This window comes from Salvelinus sp. IW2-2015, linkage group LG22 (genome assembly GCF_002910315.2).
Source record: "Salvelinus sp. IW2-2015 linkage group LG22, ASM291031v2, whole genome shotgun sequence".
NCBI lineage: Eukaryota > Metazoa > Chordata > Actinopteri > Salmoniformes > Salmonidae > Salvelinus > Salvelinus sp. IW2-2015.
The window spans coordinates 19855183-19866897 of record NC_036862.1 but is presented as its reverse complement, the minus strand read 5'-3'; positions in this window follow the sequence as shown (position 1 = coordinate 19866897).

Here is an 11715-nt window from a genome sequence, read left to right as displayed (position 1 = left end):
TTTGATGACATCGTTCCCAACAGTGACTGCTACGTAACATACTCCGCAACCAGACAGCCATGGACTATGGCAAACATTTCGCACCGAGTTAAAGGATTAAGAGCTGCCGCTTCAAGAGCGGGACCTCTAACACAGAGCTTTATTAAGAAATGCCGCTATTCTCTCCGACGAACCTCAAATAAAGCAAAGCGTCAGTGACAGGACTAAGATCGAATCGTACTAACACTGGCTCTGCATGCCGCGTCCGATTGTGTGCAGGGCTTGCCACACACTATTAGACTACAAAAGGGAAGGCACAGCCGAGAGTTGCCCAGGCTGACAAGAGCCTACCAGCACGAGAGCTAAATAACTTCTATGCTTCGCGCTCGAGGCAAGTAACAACTGTAAACATTGCATGACAGCATCAGCCGTTCCAGGCAGACTGCTGTGCATCACGCTCTTCCGCAAAAGCCGATGTGAGTAAGACCTTCAACAGGCTCAACATTTCACGAAGCTGCAGGCCAGACTGATTACCAGGACGTGTACTCCAAGCGTGCACTGACCAACTGGCAAGTGTCTTTTTTCAACACTCTCCCTGTCTGAGTCTGTAATACCAACATGTTTCAAGCAGACCACCATTATACGTCCCTGTGCCGAAGAACACTAAGTAACCTGCCTAAATCAAACCCATTATTTCAGAAAACCCTAGACCCACTCCAATTTGTTACCGCACCAACAGATCCACAGATGATGCAATCTCATTTGCACTCCGACACTGCCTTTCACACGCTGGACAAAATGTATCACCTATGTGAGAATGCAATTCATTGACTACGCTCAGCGTTCACACCATAGTGCCCTCAAGCTCATCACTAATCAAATCAAATTTTATTTGTCACAATACACATGGTTAGCAGATGTTAATGCGAGTGTCGCGAACTGCTTGTGCTTCTAGTTCCACAATGCTGTAATAACCAACGAGTAACTAACCTAACATTCCACAAACTACTACCTTATACACACAAGTGTAAAGGGATACAAAGAATATGTACATAAAAGATACAGTGGGGCGAAAAAGTATTTAGTCAGCCACAATTGTGCAAGTTCTCCCACTTAAAAGAATGAGAGAGGGCTGTTTTTCATCATAGGTACACTTCAACTATGACAGACAAAATGAAAAAGAAATCCAGAAAATCACATGTTGTAGGATTTTTAATGAATTTATTTGCAAATTATGGTGGAAAATAGTATTTGGTCACCTAACAAACAAGCAAGATTTCTGGCTCTCACAGACCTGTAACTTTTCTTTAAAGGGCTCCTCTGTCCCTCCACTCGTTACCTGTATTAATGGCACCTGTTTGAACTTGTTACAGTATAAAAAGACACTTGTGCCACAACCTCAAACAGTCACACTCCAAACTCCACTATGGCCAAGGCCAAGAGCTGTCAAAGGACACCAGAAACAAAATTGTAGACCTGCACCAGGCTGGGAAGACTGAATCTGCAATAGGTAAGCAGCTTGGTTTGAAGAAATCAAAACTGTGGGAGCAATTATTAGGAAATGGAAGACATACAAGACCACTGATAATCTCCCCGATCTGGGGCTCCACGCAAGATCTCACCCCGTGGGTCAAATGATCACAAGAACGGTGAGCAAAATCCAGAACCACACGGGGGGACCTAGTGAAAGACCTGCAGAGAGCGGGACCAAATAACAAGACCGCTACCATCAGTAACACCACTACGCCGCCAGGACTCAAATCCTGCAGTGCCAGACGTGTCCCCCTGCTTTAGCCAGTTACATGTCCAGGCCCGCTGAAGTTTGCTAGAGAGCATTTGGGTGATCCAGAAGAAGATTGGGAGAATGTCATATGGTCAGATGAAACCAAAATAGAACTTTTTGTAAAAACTCAACTCGTCGTGTTTGGAGGACAAAGAATGCTGAGTTGCATCCAAAGAAACACCAATACCTACTGTGAAGCATGGGGGTGGAAACATCATGCTTTGGGGGCTGTTTTCTGGCAAAGGAACCAGGACGACTGATCCGTGTAAAGGAAAGAATGAATGGGGCCAATGTATCGTGAGATTTTGAGTGAAACCTCTTCCATCAGCAATGGCATTGAAGATGAAACGTGGCTGGGTCTTTCAGCATGACAATGCTCCCAAACACACGCCCGGGCAACAAAGAAGTGGCTTCGTAAGAAGCATTTCAAGGTCCTGGAGTGGCCTAGCCAGTCTCCAGATCTCAACCCCATAGAAAATCTTTGGAGGGAGTTGAAAGTCCGTGTTGCCCAGCAACAGCCCCAAAACATCACTGCTCTAGAGGAGATCTGCATGGAGGAATGGGCCAAATACCAGCAACAGTGTGTGAAAATCTTGTGAAGACTTACAGAAAACGTTTGACCTCTGTCATTGCCAACAAAGGGTATATAACAAAGTATTGAGAAACTTTTGTTATTGACCAAATACTTATTTTCCACCATAATTTGCAAATAATTCATAAAAAATCCTACAATGTGATTTTCTGCATTTTTTTTTCTAATTTTGTCTGTCATAGTTGAAGTGTACCTATGATGAAAATTACAGGCCTCATCTTTTTAGTGGGAGAACTTTGCAAGCTCTCTTTTCCCCCCTTTAAAGTGGCTAGTGATACATGTATTACATAAAGATTGCAAGATGCAGTAGATGATATAGAGTACAGTATATACATATACATTATATTAAGTGGCATTGTTTAAAGTGGCTAGTGATACATTTTRGATCAATTTCCATTTACATTGAAAGTCAACGAGTTCCACATTGTCCCGGAACAAAGCAAAGTAAACGCAACTCCTGCAACGTTGGAAACGTTCAATAGCGGCCTCCATTTGAGACCGCCGAGCCAGCTTGCTGGGCTTTCGTGTATCTCCCCCTATATGGAATCTGGCAGGATCCCGGGACAGATAGCAGCGCTCACAGCCATTTAGCCCAACTGAGCCGCAGGAATCAAAATAAAATTAAAGTATATAAAAACACGGTACGCTTTTAAACCAATGTCTTTAGTTTAGGCGTCAGCGTTCGACAGGTTTCGGCGTTCGACAGCGTTCAACAACAACAAACATACGTCGCACTCTGATGACGTATGTTGTGACTGGGTTGAGATCTGGTTTCACCGGGTCCATACTTCCTGCCATCCAGGACCTCTATACCAGGCGGTGTCAAAGGAAGGCCCTAAAAATTGTCAGACTCCAGTCACCCAGTCATAGACTCTTCTCTCTGCAACCGCATGGCAAGTGGTACCGGCGCACCAAGTCTAGGTCCAAGAGGCTCTTAAATAGCTTCAACCCCAAGCCATAAGACTTCTGAACAGCTATTCAAATGGCTACCCAGACTATTTGCATTGCCCCCCTCTGGAATGCTGTTGCTACTCTCTGTTATTATCTCTGCATAGTCACTTTAATAGCTCTAGCTACGTGTATATATTACCTCGACACTGGTGCCCCCGCACATTGACATTGACTCTGTACCGGTACCCCCTGTATATAGCCCCGCTATTGTTATTTACTGCTGCTCTTTAATTATTTGTTATTCTTATCTCTTACTTTACATTTTTTTTAGGTATTTTCTTAACTGCACTGTTGGTTACGGGCTTGTAAGTAAGCATTTCACTGTAAGGTACAATACCTGTTGTATTTGGCGCATGTGACAAATAACGTATTTTTATTCTATTTTTTGATTTGACTGAACAGACGATGACGTGGCACACAGCCTTTGGTTGATGCATGTTATGTCTGAGCAGGGGAACGCAAACTGTTTGGAGTGGGATAGTTTGGGTGTTAGAGTGTTTGTTAAAGGGATAGTATGGWATTGAAGGGATCGTTTGGTGGCAAGAAGGTAGTTTGCTACAGTCAGTTACAATGTGGATTGTGGATGGGATTGTGGTTATATCAGGCTAACTGGCAAGGAAGCTAGCTGGTGACATGCTAGCTGGCTAACTGGTTAGCTGGCCACGCCTATGTTTTGAAAGACTAGCCAGCAGGTTAGTGACAGGAAAAAGTTGAGTGTGTCTGAGAGAGTTGTTGGCTATTTTACATCTCTCTCTGTCTCTCTGTGTCTCTGTGTGTGTGACAGGAGATCTGCTAACAATCACAGACAGCGCTGCAGCTAACAATACTCAATGAAGACACATATACACACGCATGCATGCATACAATACATTTATAAAACCATAACAATTCTTGGAGTCTAAATATTTACTAGTTGAACAGTTAAGGGCCRCCTGCTACCATGCTGAGCTTTTTGGACTCAAATTTTGTTCTCTAGTTAGGCTAGATAACAGTTTTTGTTCTCTCTCTCTCTCACTCACGCACACACACACACACACACTTATCTAGTTATATCATTAGTTTTCTCAGGGGTGGAGCAGCTCTGGGCTCCGAGCAGGCTTTGCAATGGGCATTATTTATGGTGTTGCCTTGGTGATTGGCTTGGTGGGTGGGACAAGACAGCTGGTGGGCAGAGACCCTCATACCTGTAAGAATATGTGTGTGTCTTGTCCAGCTCTGTGTTTAATAGTTATCATATGAGGAGTGAGTAGTTCAATGGTGAGGTCACTGACCAGCCCTTTCCCTGTAGTTTACTCGGGATAAGCACAGAGGGGGAGAAAGAAAGAGATATAGAGTCTAAGTACCGCACACATGAACTGTCTCTGTACTTAGACTTAGAGATGAGGAACCAGTCAAAGTGGTTCCTCATAGCTCTCTTTTAATTCTTTCTCTCTCTCTCTCACTCACACACACACACACACACACACACTTCCATTTTATTCTCAGAGAAAAATAAATAGGAAGGGGAAGGGAGAGACAGAAGGAGAAAGGGCAAATGGCGTAAGATGGTGCCGACAGATATGGCAGCTCTGCTCCTAGTTCCTAAGCAACTTTGCAGTATTTAGTTTTTTTGTGTGTTATTTCTTGCATTATTAGCCCAGACATTTTTGGGGGTTTTCAGTACATCGAGCAGACAGGAATAAAGAACTCTCTGGGAAGAAGAACGGTGATAAACTACCCARGGTGTGATTGTGATAACATACAGAAATTCAAGTCCTTTTGTTCACCCAATCTAGAATACCTCACAATCAAATGCCGACCGTATTACCTCCCAAGATAATTCTCTATGGTTATAGTCACAGCTGTGTATATTCCCCCTCAAGCCGATACCACGACGGCCCTCGAAGAACTACATTGGACTTTGTGCAAACTGGAAACCACATATCCTGAGGCCACATTTATGGTAGCTGGGGATTTTAACAAAGCAGATTTTAGGAAAACGCTARCGAAGTTCTACCAACACATTGACTGTAATACTCGCACTGGTAAATCATTGGACCACTGCTACTCAACTTTTCGAAATACCTACAAGGCCCTCCCTTCGGCAGATCTGATCATGGCTCCATTTTTCTCCTCCCTTCTTATAGGTAGACACTCTCAAACAGGAAGTACCCGTGCTAAGGTCTATTGAACACTGGTCTGACCAATTGGAATCCATGCTTCAAGATTGTTTTGACCACGCGGACTAGGAAAGGTTCCGGGTAGCCTCTGAGAATAACATTGACGACTACACGYATATGGTGACTGAGTTCATTAGGAAGTGTATAGGAGATGTTGTACTCACTGTGACTATTAAAACCTATCCTAACCAGAAACCGTGGATAGATGGCAGCATTCGCACAAAACTGAAAGCACGAACCACCGCATTTAACCATGGCATGGTGACTGGGAATATGGCCGAATACAAACAGTGTAGTTATTCCCTCCGTAAGGCAATCAAACAGGCAAAACGTCAGTACAGAGACAAAGTAAAGTCGCAATTCAACGGCTCAGACACGAGACGTATGGTTCTACAGACAATCACGGACTACAAAGGGAAAACCAGCCACGCTGCGGACACCGTCTTGCCTCCGGACAAGCTAAACACCTTCGCCCACTTTGAGAATAACACAGTGTCACCGATGCATCCCGCTACCAAGTACTGTGGGCTCTCCTTCTCCATGGCCAACATGAGTAAGACATTTAAGCACGTTAACCCATGCAAGGCTGATGGCACAGACGACATCCCTAGCTGCGTCCTCAGCATGCGCAGACCAGCTGGCTGGAGTGTTTACGGACATATTCAATCTCTCCCTATCCCAGTCTGCTGTCCCCACTTGCGACAAGATGTCCACCGTTGTTCCTGTACCCAAGAAAGCAAAGGTAACAGAGCCAAATGACTATCGCCCTGTAGCACTCACTACTTTCWTCATGAAGTGCTTTGAGAGGCTAGTRAAGGAACATATCACCTCTACCTTACCTGACGCCATAGACCCTCTTCAATTTGCTTACCGCCCCAATAGATCCACAGACAATGCAATCACACTGCCCTATTCCATCTGAACAATAGGAATACCTACAGTTGAAGTCGGAAGTTTACATACACTTAGGTTGGAGTCATTAAAACTAGTTTTTCAACCACTCCACAACTTTCTTGTTAACAAACTATAGTTTTGGCAAGTCGGTTAGGATATCTACTTTGTGCATGACACAAGTAGTTTTTCCAACAATCGTTTACAGACAGATTATTTAACTTATAATTTACTGTATCACAATTCCAGTGGGTCAGAAGTTTACATACACTAAGTTGACTGTGCCTTTAAACAGCTTGGAAAATTCCAGAAAATGATGTCATGGCTTTAGAAGCTTCTGATAGGCTAATTGACATCATTTGAGTCAATTGGAGGTGTACCTGTGGATGTATTTCAAGGCCTACCTTCAAACTCAGTGCCTCTTTGCTTGACATCATGGGAAAATCAAAAGAAATCAGCCAAGACATCAGAAAAAAAACTGTAGACCTCCACAAGTCTGGTTCATCATTCATTTCATCTGTACAAACAATAGTATGCAAGTATAAACACCATGGGACCACACAGCCGTCATACCGCTCAGGAAGGAGACGCGTTCTGTCTCTTAGAGACGTACTTTTGTACGAAAAGTGCAAATCCACCCCAGAACAACAGCAAAGGACCTTGTGAAGATGCTGGAGGAAACAGGTACACAAGTATCTATATCCACAGTAAAACAAGTCCCATATAGACATAACCTGAAAGGCCACTCCGCAAGGAAGAAGCCACTGCTCCAAAACCTCCATTAAAAAAGCCAGATTACGGTTTGCAACTGCACATGGGGACAAAGAGCGTACTTTTTGGAGAAATGTCCTCTGGTCTGATGAAACAAAAATAGAACTGTTTGGCCATAATGACCATCGTTATGTTTGGAGGAAAAAGGGGGAGGCTTGCAAGCCGAAGAACACCATCCCAACCGTGAAGGACGGGAGTGGCAGCATCATGTTGTTGGGGTGCTTTGCTGCAGGAGGGACTGGTGCACTTCACAAAATAGATGGCATCATGAGGTTGGAAAATTATGTGGATATATTGAAGCAACATCTCAAGACATCAGTCAGGAAGTTAAAGCTTGGTCGCAAATGGCTCTTCCAAATGGACAATGACCCCAAGCATACTTCCAAAGTTGTGGCAAAATGGCTTAAGGACAACAAAGTCAAGGTTTTGGAGTGGCCATCACAAAGCCCTGACCTCAATCCTATAGAAAATGTGGAGGCCTACAAACCTGACTCAGTTACACCAGCTCTGTCAGGAGGAATGGGCCAAAATTCACCCAACTTATTGTGGAAGGCTACCTGAAACGTTTGACCCAAGTTAAACAATTTAAAGGCAATGCTACCAAATCCTAATTGAGTGTGTGTGTGAACTTCTGACCCACTGGGAATGTGATGAAAGAAATAAAAGCTGAAATAAATAATTCTCTCTACTATTATTCTGAAATTTCACATTCTTAAAATAAACTGGTGATCGTAACTGACCTAAGACATGGAATTATTACTAAGATTAAACGTCAGGAATTGTGAAACTGAGTTGAAATGTTTTTMGCTAAGTTGTATGTCCCGTGTGGCTCAGTTGGTAGAGCATGGCGCTTGCAACGCCAGGGTTGTGGGTTCATTCCCCACGGGGGGACCAGGATGAATATGTATGAACTTTCCAATTTGTAAGTCGCTCTGGATAAGAGCGTCTGCTAAATGACTTAAATGTAAAATGTAAATGTATGTAAACTTCCGACTTCAACTGTATGTAAGAATGCTGTTCATTGACTATAGCTCAGCATTCAATACCATAGTACCCTCCAAATTCATAAAATAAACTCGGGGCCCTGGGTCTGAACCCCGCCCTGTGCAACTGGGTCCTGGATTTCCTGACTGGCRGCCCCCAGGTTGGAAACAACCCCTCTACTTTGATGATCCTCAACACAGGGGCCCCACAAGGGTGCGTGCTCAGCCCGCTCCTATACTCCCTGTTCACCCATGACTGCGTGGCCACTCACGRCTCCAACTCAATCATCAAGTTTGCAGACGACACAACAGTAGTAGGCCTGATAACCAACAATGACGAGACAGCCTACAGGGAGGAGATGAGAGCCCTTGGAGATTGGTGCCAGGAAAATAACTTCTCACTCAACGTCAACAAAAATAGATGATCGTGTAACACGCACCTATCCACATCGACGTGACCGCAGTGGAGAAGGTGGAAAGCTTCAAGTTGATGACGATCTGAAATGGTCCACCCACACAGACCGTGTGGMGAAGAATGAGCAACAGCYCCTCTTCAACCTCAGGAGGCTGAAGAAATGTGGCTTGTCACCTAAAATCCTCAAACTTTTACAGATGCACAATTGAGATTATCCTGTCGGTCTATCACAGCCTGGTACGGGAACTGCACCGCCATGCAACCGCAGGGCTTTCCAGGGGGTGGTACGGTCTGCCCAACGCATCACCTGGGGGCAAACTACCTGCCCTCCCAAGACACCTACAGCACCCGATGTCACAGGAAGGCCAAAAAGATCAAGGACATCAACCACCCGAGCCACGGCCTGTTCACCCCGCTATCACCCAGAAGGTGAGGTCAGTACAGGTGCATCAAAGCTYGGACCGAGAGACTGAAAAACAGCTTCTATCTCAAGMCCATRAGACTGTTAAATAGCCATCACTAGCCGGCTTCCACCCGGTTACGCAACCCTGCACCTTAGAGGCTGCTGTCCTATKTATAATTTGCAAATAAATTCATTACAAATCCTACAATGTGATTTTCTGGATTTTTTTTTCTCATTTTGTCTGTCATAGTTGAAGTGTACCTATGATGAAAATTACAGGCCTCTCTCATCTTTTTAAGTGGGAGAACTTGCACAATTGGTGGCTGACTAAATACTTTTTTGTCCCACTGTACATAGACTTGGAATCACTGGCCGCTTTAATYATGGAACACTAGTCACTTTMAATAGTGTTTACATACTGCTTTACTCATCACATATGTGTAAATACTGTATTCTATTTTAGTATTTTAGTCCATGCCACTCTGACATTGCTCGATCTAATATTTCTTAATTCCATTCTTTTACTTTTAGATGTGTGTGTTGTTGTAAATTGTTAGATATTACTGCACTGTTGGAGCTAGGAACACAAGCATTTCGCTACACCCGCAATAACATCTGCTAAGTATGTGTATGTGACCAATACAATGTGATTTGATTTWAAAAAAAGAGGGATCAGCTTCAAACAGTAAATAATGGAGCTCCGAGTATTCCTCAGGACTTCTCATTCTCTCTGCTTCGTTTCCTTGCTTTCTACTCCTATATCCATCTCACCCCCTTCCCTCCTCAACACACACACACACACACACATCTTCAGAGGCAAAGGAGAACTCGTCCGTGTGAGCGTKTCTCTAGGCACGGTTAAACGAACAGACAGCAGATGAAAAGAGAGCAATGCAAAGGGAGAGAAAGAGACAGAAGATGGATCTTTTTCTTCTTTGTGATTCAAACAATCGCCTGGTGGAACTCATGATGATGTCATGGAGTGTCAAGGAGGAGAGGAGAAAGGGGAGCCACAGTAGAATGTTGGGTGCACCCCACCCTAAGAATCTGCTGGCGACTAGATTCCTGTGATATCATCTCTAGGCACCCAGGGAGACCCGGGACACACACACACACACACACACACACACACACACACACACACACACACAGTGCATTAATGAAAGGTAGGGAAGTCTAGTCATAAACTTGAACACGCACACATGCACTAGGATACGCCCTATGAGCACACTAGGAATCTTGACTGTTGTCATCATCAATTCCTCAACACACACACACAGAGCCAGGGTGTATGTTAAAGTGCATCTAAAAGCCTCCTCAGGTTGACATTTTTAAGACTCCAATGCACACTGATTTATCAACATTGGCTGGTGTGTGTGTGTGCGTGTGTGTTTCTCTTAAGCTGACATTAAGCTCACTTAGAGTTATTAGGAGGACAGACCACTCACAGTGCCGGGCTAGAAAGCATCTTGGGATTGAATGCACTTTCTGTCGTCCAGTGAAAGAAACAACAAAATCAATAAATATATTTGACAATCACCTCTTCGTTTCTTTTTCTCTGCTTCCATCCATCCCTCACTCTCTTTCCACCCACTTAGTTATTGAAGGAATAATCAATAACTGTTAGGACAATATGTGTTAGTCCGGTTTGGTCATGGTGATGTAGTTGGTCGTCATGGTGATGTAGTTAGTCGTCATGATGATCTAGTTTGTCAATCATGATGATGGTGATTTAGTTGGTCGTCATGGTGATGTACACTGAACAAAAATATAAAAACAAAACGTGTTGGTCCCATATTTCATGAACTGAAATAGAAGATCCCAGAAATTTTTCATATGCACAAAAAGCTTATTTCTCTCATATTTTGTTGACAAATTTGTTTACATCCTTGTTAGTGAGGATTTCCCCTTTTGTCAAGCTAATTCATCCACCTGACAGGTGTAGCATATCAAGAAGCTGCTGGGAACAATATAAGGTCACTCTAAGATATGTAGTTTTGTCACACAACACAATGTCACAGATGTCTCAAGAGCGTGCACTTGGCATGCTAACTGCAGGAATATCCACCAGCGCTGTTGCCAGAGAATTTATTGTTCATATCTCTACCATAAGCCACCTCCAACATCGTTTTAGAGAAATTGTCAGTACATCCAACCGGCGAGCGGTTTGCTGATGTCAAATTTGTGTACCCCACCCCCACCACGGGGCATTCTGTTATGGTTTAGGCAGGCATAAGCTACGGACAACGAACACAGTTGCATTTTATCGATGGCAATTTGAATGCACAGAAATACCGTGACGAGATCCTGAGGCCCATTTGTTAGGCCAATTTATTTTTATGTATCTGTGACCAACAGATGCAGATCTGTATTCCCAGTCATGTGAACTCTATAGATTAGGGCCTAATGAATTTATTTACATTGACTGATTTCTTTATATGAACTGTAACTCAGTAAAATCTTTGAAATTGTTGCATTAGTATTTTGTTCAGTGTAGTTGGTCAGTCATGGTGATGTAGTTGGTCAGTCATGGTGATGTAGTTGGTCAGTCATGGTGATGTAGTCGGTCAGTCATGGTGATGTAGTCGGTCAGTCATGGTGATGTAGTCGGTCAGTCATGGTGATGTAGTCGGTCAGTCACATGGTGATTGTAGTCGTCAGTCAAGGTATGTAGTCGGTCAGTCAAGGTGATGTAGTCGGTCAGTCAAGGTGATGTAGTCGGTCAGTCAAGGTGATGTAGTCGGTCAGTCAAGGGTGATGTAGTCGGTCAGTCGTGGTCAGTTTCGAA